The sequence below is a fragment of the Muscardinus avellanarius genome (genome assembly GCF_963383645.1).
Source record: "Muscardinus avellanarius genome assembly, chromosome: 3".
Classification (NCBI taxonomy): domain Eukaryota; kingdom Metazoa; phylum Chordata; class Mammalia; order Rodentia; family Gliridae; genus Muscardinus; species Muscardinus avellanarius.
This window is the reverse complement of record NC_137788.1, coordinates 163837522-163855299: the sequence shown is the minus strand read 5'-3', so window position 1 is coordinate 163855299 and position 17778 is coordinate 163837522.

Sequence of the window (17778 nt, the reverse complement as noted above, 5' to 3'; positions counted from 1 at the left end):
GTATTTAGGATGTCATGATTGCAATATCAAATTATATATAGCCTAACTTAATTCATGATGGAGTTTGTAGACAAAAATTTAACATCTCAGAGTATTTTTAATTGTATAAAGGGGCAATTGTCATTATAAACTTTAAAGAAGACACTTTGTTGAATTAAGAAATATATTTTTATGGCTTTCAGTAACATTTTAAAATCATGACTTGTAATATTAAAATTCTTGTCTCTCATAATGTCTTTAATTGAATACTGCAGATAAATTCCCGGATGCTTTCAGAAATATAACCTTCTTGGTTTTATGAAATGCAGGCATCTATTTTGTTGAAGACGTTACAGAAACTGGTGACTGAAAAATGAGAAATTGGTAAGTAATTAAGTATAAAAAGAATAGAAAGAGAGTTTTAGGGATTAGGAGGTCTTCTTGAAGCAGGTGCCCACATTTGATGTGTACATTTTTAAGGGAAGGTGCTTTGCAGCCAGTACTCCTCCTAAACAGTACATTTAGCAACTGAGTAAAAAAAAAATAAATTTTCTGTATATTTTTATTTGTTTACATTTGCTGGTGTATTATAATTATAATATAAATAGTAGTGGGGTTCAAAGTGATGCACGCCATTCTCTGTGTTTTCTCCTCCAGGATCCATTCTGCTCCATCCACCCAAGAATGTTAATGGTACTGGGAGTGGTGCCTCCATATATAGACATGAGATTATTTAAATTGTTTCTTTCAACATCCAAGTTAATAGAAACAGTTTTATTTGAAATTATTTTAGATATATTTTGCATAGATATTGCAGAGTATCTGTTTTTAGGATGTGATATTATATAACCATAGTATGTTAATAATACATTTTTTGGTCGGTGTTTGGATGTGGCAATGGAGAAGCCTGATGATTCCACTGAATGCTTAGCTGGGGAAGGGTCTTTTCCAACCTCATGTCACTGTTGTTTGGATTCAATTCCTGTCCAAAATTTAGAAAATTTCACCGAAGATTTATGACAAATGTTCAAAGAATATATATCAATTTCTCAATTTCTCACAAATCTTAGAAAACAACAGGAGTGGAGAATAGAAAATTTCCTTTGTCAAATAGTTGGGCAAACACATTACAAGAAAGAAAAGTTGCAGATTAGTACTCCTAATTATACAGAGCCAAAATTCCAGAAGAAAATACTATAAAAAGCAGCATTATATACAAAGGATCATATAGTATGATGAAACTTATTTCTTAGAGGAGCACAAATATTGTTCAACATAAAAACAATTATTTTAGAGGCCATTATTTAATAGGATAAAGGACAAAACTCACACGATCATCACAAAAGTTGCAGGATAAAAACAAATCAACTACTCATGATAAAAACTGTCAAGAGATTTATCAAAAGATAATTTCTTTACCCACAAAGGGTATCCGTGACACACGACATATGTTGTCATAGTAAACTCTATATCTCAAATTAGAAAAGAATAATACCCACAATACCCACTCATATGCAATATTTTTGCGAAGGGCACATTGAGGGCAATAAGACTATAAAAATAAATATGTGTCACTAGACTAATAAGTAAATCTATCTCTATTTCCCCCAAAATTAATGTTGTGTGGAGAGATACTAAGGAATCCAGTAAAAACAGTGCTAAAATGAATTCAGAAAGGTTTCATAATACCTCTTAAGTAAAAATTTATTTCTATGTATTAGCAATCCATAGAAAAATAAAACTCAAAGATGTTTTGTTTAAAAATTAGAAGCAGATAACTTTCAGCTTCTTGAAGATGGCATAGGTCCAACACTGCAGTACATAGGCACAAGTAAAACTTTCTAAACGCCAGGCGTGGTGGTGCACGCTTGTAATCCTGGCACTTGGGAAGCCGAGACAGGAGGATTGCACAGGTTCGAAGCCAGCCTCAGCACCTTAGTGAGGCTCTCAGCAACTTAGTGAGACCCTGTTTCCAAATAAAATATATAATAGGTCTGGGAGTATAGCTCGGAGGTAGAAAGTTTCTGGGTTCCACTCCCATATTCACCAAAAACAAAAACAAAAAATGAAACAACACCAACAAAAAATCTTTCTCAACAAGACCCTAAAGGCACAAGAAAGAAAAAGGAGGATCAAAACTAAAAAAAAAATAGCCCAATCAAAAAATGGTCAAGTGAACAAAATAGACATTTCAAAAAGAAGAAATTCAAATGGCCAATAAATATATGAATACATATTCAACATCATTAGCAATCAGACAGATACAAATCAAAACCAAAACCACCCTGAGAGTTTACCAAACAACTCCAATTAGAATGGCAATCATTAAAGACAAAAAAAAAAAAAAAAACAAATGCTGGCAAGGATGTGGGTGGAGAAGTGGGAACTCTAACATATTGGTGGAATTATAAAGAGTGAAACCACTTTGAAAAAAATATGGAATATTCTCAGAAGTGTGAGAATAATTCGAACATATGATACAGCAATACCACTTCTGGTTATCTACCCAAAAGAATGGAAACCAAACAAGAAACTAATGCATGTGTATCTATGTTCATAGCTACACAATTCACAATTGTCAAACTATAGAACCAGCCAAGATGTCCATCAACAGATGAATGTGTTACAAAACCATGAGGAATGTATACAATGAAATTATACTCAGACATAAAGATGAACAAAATTACTTCATTTCTGGGGAAATGGATAAAACTGGAGACCATTATGCTGAAATTAGTCAAACACAAAAGTAAAAAACAGGATACTCTCCCTAATATGTGGAAGCTATGGAGAAAATGGGCCATAAGATGAACTCTAGATGAGGAAGAAGAAACTTTAAAAGAGCAGATAAGGCAACCCAACTGAGGTTGATGGGGGGAGGGAAATTCTTTAATATATACAATGAGGTATATTCACAAACATATCAAAACCTTTTGATAAGCCAAATATGAGAAGGAAGGAAGGAGGAAGGAATGGGATGGGAATTGGGAAGGGATAATGAGTGATGTGAGCATGTCTGTCTCTACCATCGTGTACCCCATTAAGATGTACGACTACAAGGCACCAATAAAAAATAAAAAATAAAATTAGAAGCAAAGGATAAACATTTAAAAATAAATGTGACAAACTATTATATGTACTCTAAGCATGCAAAATTTGTTGTGAGAAATCAAAGAGGCCCTCAGTATTTTTCCAAAAAGAATTAAAGTCAGAATACTACCATGATTGCTGCTTTCCATAACTGGAAAATGATGGCTCTAGACCCTCTCTCTGAGTCATAAGCTCATTGTCTCTGGCCACCTTCAATTCCTGGGAATGTCCCATTCCAGGTACTTTCTCCTGGTGTGTGACTCTTTCCCATTTTTCCATGGCCTTTCTCATATGGAACCTTCATTTCTCTAAATAAACCTCCTCTATTCCCCATCTGTGCTTATTTTTATTATTTTATTGGTCACTGTAGCCATACATCTTAATGGCAGACAAGATGGTAAACGCATCCATGCACGTTCCTCATTCAACCCTTCCTCAATGTCCACCCCATTCTCTCTCCCTTCTCTCCTTCTCATGTTTGGTTTATCAAATGACTGTGATGTTTATGAACGTATGTCATGTACATTATGGAATTTCTGTCTTCCCCTTCACACCCCCCTCAGTGTGGTTGCCTTATTTGCTCATCTATAGTTTTTCTTTCTCTGTCTAATGTTCCTTTTATGATCATTTTATTTCCTAGCCTCTGCATATTAGAGAGAGCATCTCTCAGTCACAAAAACTAAGAAATCTATGCTTTCTCATTTATGCTTTCTATTTGAAACTTTTCTGTGCAGATAAATAAGGAATGTGGTTGTGCTCCAGTAAAATAGTATGGTGTTGTGATTCAGAAAAAAAAGAGTCAGAATCTTTAACATTATAAGGAGCCATGATTTGGACACATGTATAACATATATGGCACTGTGGCCTTTGGATGCCGTGACTTTGAGATGCATATGCTTGTGCACAGGGACTGTGTGGAAATAGGGGCAAGTGATTTCCAGCTTGGACACAGACACCTGCTCCTATTCATGAATGGGAGAGATTTACCTTTCTGCATCTCTTTCAAAGGGGCCTGGCCTGACTCTGCGAGCCGGGGTTTATGTGTGTCCACCATTGCATGACTGTTCTACACACCCAGACCTGCAGCAGTGCTCATGAAAGTAGACTCAGGAAAATCCAACATCGCAGATTTAGGGTTCTCTGTGCTGAGAAAACTGGCTATATTCTGTGGCGCAAGCATATTTCATATGAACATGTTGTCTTGACTCAATGACATTTTGGCATTACAGGCCGACCCCATGGAGTGAGGCCCGGCTCTAGGTTAGCCTTCCAGGCAAGCTACCACAATGGAGGGATAACCTCCCTTCCCACCTTACACCCTATGGCTCGGCCTCACATGGACAGGACCAGTTTTAATTGCTTCATGTCATATGCTCTTTGAATGCTCAATACAATGCTTCCCCTCCAGATATAAAGAAAATAAAATTCCTCAAGTATGGAGCATCTTTGACAGAAAAAAGTGATTTAGGATCTAATGAATTTTTTGTCTGATGTCTTAATGTCAGGGGTAAATTATAACTAACTGTTAAAATTAAATTGGATAAATATAAAATACAATAAATACTTTAAAATATTCTTGGCTTCTAAGATAACATAGGTGAGATTTTTTTCTTTTGGGGTCTAAAGGTAACACAGTCTGCTGGAAAGATGGTTTCCAGTCAATGTCCAATTTTACATACACGGTTATATAATATTCTGATGGATAAACTAATAGAAAATCATGAAGTATGATGTTTTACAATGAAAAGGGTAATTCTTAGTAAAGTATAGCTTTAAAGAAGAAATTAATGTGAGCCAGTTGAGGAGTAGTGGCTCAATATTCTGGACATACAGTGTTTTCAGATTTTTTGGACAGACCTTTAAGGTAAAGATGAGGACCATCATGGAGTTCCTTGATATAAAGTTACATTTCCCTTTCCTCCCTTGCCTATCTCCTTTCTACCTATTACTATTATTTTTCCTATCCTTCCTCATGACCAAGGCACCATAGTCCCACAGCGATTACCTGCTATCAGCAAATTAGGCTGATGATGGATACCTATGTCTTTGGTTAATGCACTGTCCCTGGGAGTGAAGTTCAATCCTTGTACACTGTGAGGCACCTCAGGGGTTCTGATGCCTTTGGAAAGGTTTATAAAGGAAGTGCTTGGACTTATTGTCCCAGGGTACTCTCCTGAAGGGTGAATAAATGCCCAGGTGCAGCCAGGCCAAACTTCCAGCAGCTCCCTCCTACCAGAAGAGGTTTCCTAAGGAAATTTTACCCTATTGTCCCCTCAAGTGACTAGGAAGCCAATCTGAGGATTCTAGTATTCGGCACCATATTCCCTCTGTATCAAAAGAGAAGAGATTACAGTAAAGTCTTCTTAATTGGTCATTTGTATTTTACAAACTGAAAATATGTCTGGAATTGATATGCTGGGCCATTCCTGACTTCATAAACTCTTACACTCTTTTGGGATATGTGTTCTGACTACCTCTGATTGTTCTTTTTTTACTAAAGTAACTATGATTATTTAATTTTTGGCAAAAATATTTTGCCTTTTAGTGCTCACAGTAATTTTTTCTGAAAAATTTATCTCTTCAGTGCAATAAGTTAATATATTTTTGTTTCGTCTAGAGGGTTTTTGGGCCCTCTTCTTGTTTTCTTTTTCTCCAGCTATCTTCACTGAGTGATATTCTAGGGCTAACTCTGAGTTTCACTTGGGACTCAAACAATAGACACCATCCCTTTTGGGGTATCATAGAAAGAGAATGAGTAGCCGTGGTGTTGGTGTGGATCTGCCTGCCATGGGAGACAAGGTGACGCCCGAATCGATTGAGTCAGTGTCACCCCTAGCTGACAGATTGCAGCAAGCATACACAACTGCACAAGCTTTTCTTCATGTCGGTGCCATGAATTAAAATCTGTAACAGGATATGTTTTGCTTTCTGCAAGCTCTAAATCTGGCAGGAACTCTTTGTACTGAACATCTGTTACTCTTACCTATTACCTGTGGGGACATAATTCCTGGGAAATGAAGGACACAATTTTCTTTTGGTTTATTTTTGTGTATATGTGTGTATGTGTGTTGTGGCTAATCGTTTTATATTTTCATTTGTGTTTGTAAGCTTATAAATAAAATACATTTTATCTCATGTAAGTTAAATCCTTGACAAATAAATGGTTGTAAATTTGTTCATAAGATAAAGCTTCCACAGGCATGGTACACACACGAATAATCCCAGCACTTGGGATGCTGAGCCAAGATGATAGCAGGTTCCAGAACAGCCTCAGCAAGTAGCGAGGCTCACCAACCTAGCAAGACCCTGTTTCAAAATAAAAATAAAATATTGATGGTATATTGCTCCGAGAGACAATGCCCCTGGGCTCTAATCCCAGTAACACACACACACACACACACACACACACACACACACACACACACACACACATTAATACAAAGATAAATGTCAAGTTGTCCATAAAATTATTGAGCTACACATCTTCTATGCGACTATTTAGGATTACATTTGTCTTTGAAAGGCATTTTAAACTACAATGTCTCTTGCTCAGAGGACATTTCTTTGGTAGGAAAAATAGCTTGGATGGGGCCAGGCATGGTGGTGCATGCTTGTAATCCCAGTAATTGGGAGGCTGAGACAGGAGAATGGCACAGGTTCAAAGCCAGCCTCAGCTACTTAGTGAGTCTCTCAGCAACTAGAACCCATTTACAAGTAAAATATAAAATAGGTCCAGAGGTGTAGCTAGAAGAAGAAAGCCCCCGGGTTCCTTCCCGAGTAAAACAAACAAAAAAAATTGATTGAATGTCAATATTACCCATCTTTATCTTGGTTTTCAGAAGTAATCTATAGATAAGTGTTTTAAAGTAAATTAGGTATATTCAAATAAGTGCTTATTGGGATTATTTAATGTAAAACAAATTTATGCATACCCCCAGGCACAGGATCGGAACTTGGGAAGAAGAGGCAGGTTTCCAGGATCTGGCAAGGATGACTGGTGTGCTGCATCCTTGGATATTGGCTTTTCCTCATCTTTTATTGCTTGGAGTGGGGCTGGGGAAGGTTATTCTAAGAGCAGGCAGAGATGTCCCCTCTCTAAAGCCATCATATTTTCAAAGTAAGGGCAAAATCAGTTGGTTCTACCTCTAGATTTTCCTCTGGGATGTACGGTGTAAATTATGAACATTTTGAACATAAAACTTTAAAGGAAAAAATAGTTAATGTTCTTTTGTAATGCAAATTAATCCCAGTATCAGGGAACTAATGAGGACACATGGCTCTAGAATGGAAAGCTTAATTCTAACACCATATTCCAGCTGGATATTTTCTTTCTTTCTCTCTCTCTCTCTAGATAAAGATACTTGTAATAAAGTTACTTGCAATAAAGATACTTGAAATGTCTAGCTGGATCCATCATACTCAAGTTAATCCAAGTAGAATGGAAGAAAATCCCAAACCTCAGAATTAGATCAATCTTCATGGAGTTGTGAATCAATAGAAAACTTAAGCTTTCTTTCTTTCTTTCTTCCTTCCTTCCTTCCTTCCTTTCTTTCTTTCTTTCTTTCTTTCTTTCTTTCTTTCTTTCTTTCTTTCTTTCTTCTTTCTTCTTTTTTTGGTGGTAGTGGGGTCCCTGGAAGCCCTTCTATCTCTGGGCTACACACCCAGACCTATTTAATATTTTTATTTGGAAACAGGGTCTCCTTAAGCCAGCGGGGCTGGCTTCAAACATGTGCTATCCTCTTGTGTCCGCCTGCCAAGGTGAGGATTACAAGCATGTGCTATCACGCTCAACAATAAGGTTTCTTTTTAGAAGAAAAACAGGTTAGTGAATTCCACATAAGTTCCTAGCTCAAAGCACCTTTCTCAAAACTATATTTCATTTTAATTTTTAAACTAGTCAATCAGCCTCTCACAGGCCGCCTTCTCTTCCCTTTGGCCATAGTCCCCTACACTTACTAATAGAAATTATTTTTCACTAAGCTTCAGGCCATGAACTAAAACTCAGGATAACCTATCAACAACTCTCCACAGCATCACACTGACAATGAGAGACCGCTGGACCAGCCTGTCCTCCCATATCATGTCTGGTCACAAAAGACACTGTATCAGACAATAGAGCACGGGATAGAAGCATACAATATTTTGCAGGAATCAGTCATGGGAAAGTTACAAAAAGTCCTTATGTATTAAAATTTTCCATTTGTAATTATCTAATAGTTATAACTGAGACAATTTTTTTCTGTTTTCCTTTTGCAAAAATAGTAATCAGGTGGTTATTGTTACCCTTATGCAAATAAGTGTTACAAGAATTCACATTTTTTCAGTACAATAAAACCCTATAAGACAGAGAGCAAAAGTCAGTAGCCCTGATATGACAAAATCCCTATTCAGCTCAAAGCAGCTATGAAAAATGTACCTGTAGCCCAATTCCCTGAAATAATCTAGGGCCACAAGCTCCTGAGGGGGAAAATGTTAGGTGTGTAGCTTGATAATAGCAGATGTGGTCAGCTGGGATAGGCTAAATCAATTGAACTGGACCTGAAAAACTCGCTTTGACACCCTCCCCTCTGGGATGTGGGGAGGGAAACAGCACAAGATCACTAAGGTGCAGTGTGCAAAGGGCAGTCAGTCACCCTAAATGTAATGAGTATAAAGAGGGGCTCAGAGGGGCCATACCACCAACATGTGGAACATCCACACCGCTCTCGAACCTGGACACACATCACTGCAGACCCCATCTCTGGAGCACAGCAGCACTGCACCAGGCCACCTTTCCATCTCCAGGAAAAGCCCATTCCAGATACTTTGCCCTCTCTTTTCATGGCCTTTTTCAGATGGTGCCTTCCCTTCTCTAAATGAACCTCCTGTATCCTCCCCCTAAAAAGAGAATACAGTAGTGATACATGGAAACTCATGTTTATGGCAAAAAACTTTACAGTAGCCAAATTATGGAACCAACACAGATGTCCATCAGTAGATGAATGGGTAAAATATGTGGTAGAGAAACACAATGGACTTCTACTCAGCCATTGAAAAGAACAAAATTATGTCATCTTCAGGCAAATGGATGAAACTGGACAATATTATGGTAATAGAAATGAGCCAGTCACAGAAATCAAGGGTTGTATGTTTTATCCCATATGTGTAAGTTAGAAAATTGTAAGCAAAAGGGACTTTGGATAAATCATTGACAAGAGACCAGGAGAAGAGTCAAAATGTACTGGGGGAGAGCACTGGGGAAAGGAAAATAATATGGTAGGTGAAGAAACCAGATAAAATAATGCTCCATCTCTAAAGGAAGGCATTGCTTTCAATCTCACTAATTAGTAAGGAGGGATGCTGGACAACAAAGAAACAGCAAACGCTGAGGGCAAGGGTGTTTGTTTCACTTTGAATCTCACTATGATGTATAAATACAACAGACCAATAAAAATATAAAAAACCTATTCAATATAATTAAACAAAATATCATAATCACAGGTTGGAAAGTTAATATGGTTAGGATGGCAATTCTTTCCAAATGCATCTATATATTTAATATTATTTTTGTGTAAATCCTGGGTTAATTTTAAAAAATATGCTTGTTAGTGGCAAGTTGATTATAAAATTTGGATGGAAAGGCAAGTGCTGCAGAGCAAGGGAAACAATCTTATAAAAGAAATAGTGTGGAATTACTAGACTCATAGTTCTTGATTTAAATCTTATGACAAATCCCTAGTAGTTAAAACATTGTGGTACTGGTGAAAGGGCAGACATGTAGGTGAATGCAGTAGAATTGAACGTCCTAAAAATAAACTTTATATGAATTGTCAAATAAATTCTTAAGTGTCTAAAGAGTATAAAATTTGGGGAAATTTTTTTTTTTCAAAAAATGTTTCTGGAATGTCTTTATTTCCACATATAACATGGTCTCCATCAATCCATATTATATAATTGACTCAAAGTTGACAGAACTTTCTGAAACTGATAAAAACTACAAATCCTCTACAAGTGAATATAAGAAAATGTCTCTGTAGCCTTAAGTGAAATAATATCTTTTAAAGACAAAATAAAATTGTCAAAGAGATGAATTAGATAAATTGAGCCTCACTAGAATAACAAATTGCTTTGATTTGCAGCTTTGATTGTCAATATGCCATCAAGACATCCCAAAACATGTAAGAATGTATTAGCAACCAGAGAGTTCATAGGAGTATTGACCATAGCATATAAAGCATTTTTACTATTAAAATTCCCTAACAAAACAAAAATTAAATATTATAGTTTTTTTCTTCATGTTTTATACTTTTAACTAAAATGTGAAATTTGAATGTAGATATCTTTGAAGGAGAGAAAATTGTAGGTCTCAAGTAGGAAGGTGCCTGGCTAGCTCTGAGCATGGCACGCTCAAGAACGGACATCTCACCCCAGGAAAAGAGTAACCAGCAACAAATAAAGAAGAAAGTGAATCTTATTAACCCAGCAGGTGTTGAGTACTAACAGAAGGGAAAAGTGTAATCAGTTCTCCATGCACCTAAATCTCCACATTACCCAGCCTGGAATTGCTCATGAATATCAACATGGCTCTGACAGAACTTATCAGAATTAGAACTCTGAGAAAACACACTCTTCCTCAAGAATCCTGAAAGGCTCCAATGTACCTCATGGTGGTCATGAGCTATAGACAGCCTTAGGAGCAGCCCATGAGGCAGGAGAGAGAGGGGGGGAAGTCCTCCACAGAAACTGCTAAAATGTCAGGGTCTGGGAGTTTGCAGAGAATCGCTGACAACATATTGAAAATGAGAATTTTCTGACAGCCCCTAATATCAGCTGTGGGAGGCAAAGTTATCAGTCTATGCTCCCCACAGGCCAGCCCAAACGGGGGCCTGTCGATTCCAGTTGTAGTTAGGTTAATATTCATGCTAGTAAATCTAGCCATAACATTAAATAAATTATAAAATAAGTTAACAATGAGTGAAAAGTAATACTTTCAGTTAAAATTTTTATTGATTTAGAAAGTAATCCCTTAACTCTATATCATTAAAATGACATATGTTTGAAGCTGGGCTTGGTGGCACACACTTGTAATCCCAGCATTTTGGAGGCTGAGACACGAGGATCACAGTTCTTGGACAGCCTCATCTATATAGTGAGGCCCTTTGCAACTCAGTGACCCTCTTTCAAAATAAAGAACAAAAATTAGAGATGGGAGTGTATCTCAGAAGTTGAATGCCCCTGGATCTAGTGCTGGAAAAAATGGCACATGTTCTTAAGCAGTACAATATTTTATCTACTAAATTTGTACGTTTTGTAAATGAAAGATGGTAAAAACTGATGTGAGATGATAATGCACCAATAAAAGCAGGATCCAGGAAGGAGGGGATAAAAGAGGTTCTTTACCATCTAATAAAATTCCCTCAAAATGTGATAAAAATTCAAGTGAGATCAGTGTTGGGTACATTGCCCAACATTCAGAAGAATATTGACACCTAAGGATTAACAGCAATATTCTAAAGTGGGAAACCCTCCCTATGCAAGGTACAAAGTACAGGTGGTAAAACTGTATAGGTGTGAGACATGCATATTTTTACTTTTTCTTCATTATAGAAAATCACAGTGCACAAGATAAGATAAATGGCTCTGTAGGAATCAAGAGTTAAAGTTTGTTAGTAAAAAAGAAGATGATGTGTTATTTGTACAGATATAGAGAAATTCAATATGGAAAAGGAAAAGACAGAAAATCATACACATTCTACATAAGAGGGTTTCAAGTTTTCTCATGTTCGTGATAATGATAAAGGATGTTTATGGTAGATGAATATGCTAATTGCCCTGATTTGTGGAATCCTGGAGTGTTACTGCATACAGATATCTGGAACTGGGCCTTTCTGATGTATGTGAGTCAAAGCAACTTATGCTTCAAGAAGTGGTTGGTAGCACTCAAAATGGTGACTTGGAAATGGGGAAGATGTTGGAAAGTAATGAAGAGGACATTGTGAAGATATTCTTGAAACAGGTGCAACTGTGTTTGGAAAAGTGGTTCAATCACCACCCTACATATATTATCATACACTGCGCCTGTATTTTTTTTTTTTTTGGTGGTACTGGGGTTCCTGGAAACCTTTCTACCTCTGGGCTAAACTCCCAGACCTATTTTTATATTTTTTATTTGGAAACAGGGTCTCTTAACCAACAGCTGGCTTTGAACCTGCTCGATCCTTCTGTCTCCACCTCCCAAGCACGGGGATTACAAGCGTGTGCCACCACGCCCAGCCTGAGCTTGTATTTTTTGTTTCTGCTTGAGTTTTATTGTTTGCTTGAAAATAATACCTATTAAGCAATGTTTTTAATTTAAAATAAAATATATATAACAAGTAACTCAAACTATTTAAAAAAGAAAAAGTATTTACAAAAGTATGATAAAATCTAAATAGAAATTCCTTAAAAGAAAATCTACAACTGGCTAACAGATATACACAAAAAGGCTCAATATTTCCAATCGTCACAAAAACACAAATCAAAATCTCAGTAAAGTGTCAGAGGTGGAGATCAGTACTAGAGTTATATTCTAGCATGTGCTAGACTCTGGGTTTGAATCTGAGCAAAAAAAAGTAAATAAAATAATAATAAAATAAAATCTCAATTACATATAATTTCATTCCACAATACATATAAGTATCAAAACATCACATATTTCCCCATAATTTATAAATATTTGTATATACAAATATGAAACAAAATAAATGCTCAGCACTTTATATATATGCACATATAACATATATTTGTGTGTGTGTGTGTGTGTGTGTGTGTGTGTGTGTGGTAATGGGGGTGGACCCAGGGTCTGGTCTACTTCTGGGCTATACTCTCAGACCTATTTTATTTTTAAGTGGAAAGAGAGTCATACAAAGTTGCTGAGAGCCTCACTAAGTAGCTGAGGCTGGCTTTGAACCCATGAGATCCTCTTGTCTCAGACTCCCTAGCGCTGGGATTACAAGTTTGCACTACCACACCTGGCTAGATTTACAGATATATGAAAGGACAATAAATATAATTTTATATGGCCTCTATCTTCCTGTTATATAATATCTAATATAACCACCATGGGATATAAAAACTAAGAGACTGTATTAAACTCTTAAATGAACTATATCCATGGTTCATATTATAACAGGTTTCCCAAAAACATAATTTTAATACAGTACCTAGTATTCAGTCCAGGATACTGCATTACAACTATATCCTTTCTTCATATCCTACCAGTTTTCCTATAATATAGTTTTAATACCTGGGGTCCAGTCCACGATACTGCAATACACTTCCGGTCAGGCATACTCCTTACTTATCGGAGCACCACACATGAGCACAGGCATACCGCCTTATCACCACACAGACATTGCTCCCACTTTCTGTCAGTCACAAATTAGATGTACATGATGGAGAATACTCAGGTTTGATCTCAGCATGCTCAAGCTCATGTAATTGTTGTTAGGAGTTAATTCTCTGTTCTGATCAAGCAGATCTTACTGGGTTGTTATTGTAAAACTTTAAAGAATTGAGAAAACTTTAATGAATAGATGATATTTTCCATTAATTATTCTAGGAAGAGCTGAGGGAAATGACATTTTACAATACATTTTTCAAGTCACTTTACCCTGAGATGTAACCAAAAAAAAATCATTACAATGGGGTAAAAATTGTGCACTATCAGGTCCAGTAAAAATCCTGCATTAGCCGGGCATTGTGGCACACGCTTGTAATCCCAGCATTGGGGAGGCTGAGACCAGAGGATCACAGTTTGTAGACAGCCCCAGCTACTTAGTGAGGCCCTCTACAATTTAGCGAGGCCCTGTTTCAAAATAAATAATACAAAAATTAGGGCAGGGGATATAGCTTGGAGATCAAATGCCCCTGGGTTTCATCCCCATCTTGTATTAAATCAATTCAGCCTGGTGTGCTGGTAAAAGTTATAATCCCAGTACTTGGGAGGCTGCAGCAACAGGATCACATGTTTAAGAGCCTCAGCAGGTGAACGGATTACACAGTTGTGGGTTGTATATACAACAGAAATATCCTCAGCAATAAAGAATGAAATTTTGTCATTTACAGGAAAATGGATGGAACTGGAGAAGAGTAGGTTAAACAAGATTAGTTATTCACAGAAAGTGAAGGATTTTATCTTTTCTCTCAATTTTGGAAGCTAAGGAGTAACTGAGATACAAGAGGGACTTCAGATAATGAAGGGCAAACGCCAGTGCAGCAATTGAGGAGGTCTAGAGACACTGGAAGAGATGAAAGGAGAATCAAGGGAAAAACACCGCCACTGAAATCATATAAATATGTGAAATTAGTAATGCTACTCTTAATATCATGTATGAGGAAGTAGAGAGTGTGGGGAAGAAGCCAGGGGAAACTCACCTAGTACAATGTGCATGTACATCCCCAGCACTCTGTGCTACAAAATGGTGTGAAAAAGTACACCAATAAACGTATTTGAAAAAGTGGTGGTGCACGCTTGTAATCCCAGCATTCAGGAGGCTGAGATCGGAGGATCGTGGTTCGCAGACAGCCTCAGCTACTTAGTGAGGCCCTCTGCAACTCAGTGAAACCTGTTTCAAAATAAAGAATAAAAACTGGACAGGGAGTGTAGCTTGTAGGTCAAATCCCTCTGGGTTCCATTCTCAGCCCACAAAAAAAAAAAAAAAAAAAAGTGTTCACTATCTTAGGTGAATCTGCTTCAAAATGAAATCATCTTTCTTTTAATGACATACGGTGATGCTGTTCACTGACTCCTGCAAAACTGCATGTGCCTGGACCAATTCTGACTGTCCCTTTAAAGTCTCAAATTCCAGGGCAATTGATGGCCTTTCTCTGTGAATTTTATGTACAATAATGTTGCTTGTTCACTAGTTCTGGATCTAGACACACACAGTTGGAGTACATTGAGCCATCCTCCATGTCCTGAGTCAACTGTGGGAGGGAATAAAGATGCTAGCCCTCATGGAGCAGGGCAGTAATCACCATCTTGACTCCACAGAGATGGAGCTTGTGGAGTTACGGAAGAGGGCCAGAAGAAACAGCTGAGGACTCAAGAAGAAATTATCTGAATGAACTTGCATTTCCTTTTTGTTCCCAACTATAAAAAATCAAAGGCCTTTGCATGACACAGCCATAGTCTCATCCTTAAAAGGGGGGCAGTAAAATGTCATATTCTTTTTTTTTAATTTTGAGGTACCAGGGATGGAACCCAGAGGTATTTTACCTCCTAGCTAAACCCCAGGCCTTATTTTTTAATTCTTTATTATTTTGAAACAAGGTGTTTACTGAATTGAAAAGGGCCTAAGTAATATCTGAGGCTCTCTGAGAACCTCAAACCTCCTGTTTTGGCCTCCCAAATGCTGAGATTGCAAGTGTGCATCGCCACGCCTAGCTAAATGCCATATTCTTTAATGTACACTTTCGATTCCAAAAAATTTTATCCATATTAAGGGAACAATGACAGCCACTCTGGGCAGGTTAAGTACAGACATATGTTTTTGAAAAATCTCACTTTCCATCAAGCACTGAGGGAACAGGGCACTCCAATGCTCTTTGTAGAAGGGCATCTTCTTGCTTGCTCAGACAGTTACCCCTTGGAACGCTGGTCATCCAGGCAAACTAAGCAACCGAGTAGTAGTGATGCGATTGAAAACCCTCTTTCAGTGGAAAGAATACTTGTAGGTTGTTCACACAGCTGCCCCGGGTGGAGGAGGGGTGCTGAGAGAGCAGAGGCACTGCTGGGCAAATGGCGAGGGAAGGAGGTGTTATCTTTGCAGCTTATTCCCGTCCGGCCTTCCTGATAAACATGTCTCAGTAAAGCCTATGCCTCCTATGCCGATTCTGAGCATTTTGTGAAGTGCTGAGTCCTGGGTCTAGGGACATTCTACCTCTGAGCTATATCCATATTTTATTCTTTATGTGGAAACAGAAACTTTAAGATGCTGAGAGCCTCACTCAGATGTGGAGGCTGGCTCTGAAGCTGCAGTCTTCTTTCTCAGCCTCCCAGTACTGGAATTACAGGTGCACACCAGCAGGACTGGCTTGAGCATTTTCTTTGGTCTCCCAGTTACCTAATCCTCTGTCCAGGCACAACTGTGCTGCGAGGTGAAAGCAGTCTTGCAACAATCCCCCTCCTTCCTTTTCAAGTTTGGCATAGTGGATGACTTTATTTTAAATTAAAATATTTTTAATTTACAGGGAAATGGATGGAACTGGACAAAATAAGATATTGTGAGATAAGTCAGTCACAAAAAATAATAAATCTCATGCTCTCCCTAAATTGCAGAAGCTAGGAAGAAAATGGGTCATAGGAGAAACTCTAAATGAAGAAGGAGATATTACAGATAAGGCGATCTGAGGGGGAGGGGGAATTCCCTAATGTATGTACTTTCCTCAAAGTATTCCTAGGACAGACAGGTGGATAAAGGATGAAATTTCAATAAGTATTTCAATATATTTACTCTGGTATATAAAGCCTATCTTTTTTCAGTGTTGGAGATCCATCCAAGGCCTCATACATGCTAGGCAATCCCTATTACTGAGCTAAACCATCTACCTGTAAACTCACCATACACACAAAATAAATTCCATGTGGACCACAGACATAAATACAGAAATATTCAATATATTATTTAGAAGGTAAGTTTTTAAAATAAGTTCTTAAAAAATGGGGTATGAAAATTTCAATTTTATTCCAACCCCCCAAAAAATATTTTCCATACAAGAAAACACACACGTATATACACATACACAAACAGTGACTCATACATTTTTGTTTTGTAAGTATTTTAACAACATGTATGTGTGAGTGTGTGTGTGTGTGTGTGTGTGTGTGCATTCTTCTACGTTTGTGCTATATATTCAATCCTTTTATTTTTACTGTAAGACAGGATCTTCCTATATTGTCTAGGCAGGCCTCAAAATTGCCATCCTCCTGCCTTAGCCATCCAAGTACTGGTATTAAAAGCATGACTCACCATGCCCAGCCAAGATAAACAGCAGCAACAACAACAACAACAACAACAACAACAACAAATATGGTTGATGTGAGCAAGATCTCCACAGGGAATCAAGCTTAAGGTTACTGTGTTAATTTCTTGAGGCTTGAGTTTAGATTCAGAAATTAATATTGGAGTGGTAATAATGTCTGCTTCTTGAGGTATTTTGAAGATCAAATTAATAAATGATTATAAACTTTTCAAAAATAGATAGTGGCTGGGTGTGGTGTTAAATGCATGTAATCCCAGTATGTGTGAGGCTGACACAGTAGGACAACAGTCTCAGAAACATAATGAGCCTCTCAGCAACCTAGTGTGACTGTTACAAAACAAAAAGTGAAAAAGTTTGGAAGTATAGCTCAGAGGTAGGATACTCCTAGGTTCAACTCCCAGTATGTCTGTCTGTCTGTCTGTCTGTCTGTCTGTCTGTCTCTCTCTCTCTCTCTCTCTCTCTCTCTCTCTCTCTCTCTCTCTCACACACACACACACACACACACACACACACACACACACACACACACACACCACAGAAAATATGGTAAGGTAGAAGAAGATTATACTCCCCATTTGCTCCATAGAACAGACTGGAAGCGTTGGGAAAATTCCTTCAAGCAAGGGGAATTTTTGTAGGGAAGAAAGGCAGTCTGAGTGTAGCTGAAAGAGAGCTGCATTCTGAGCTTCTGGTTCTAAGGAGGTG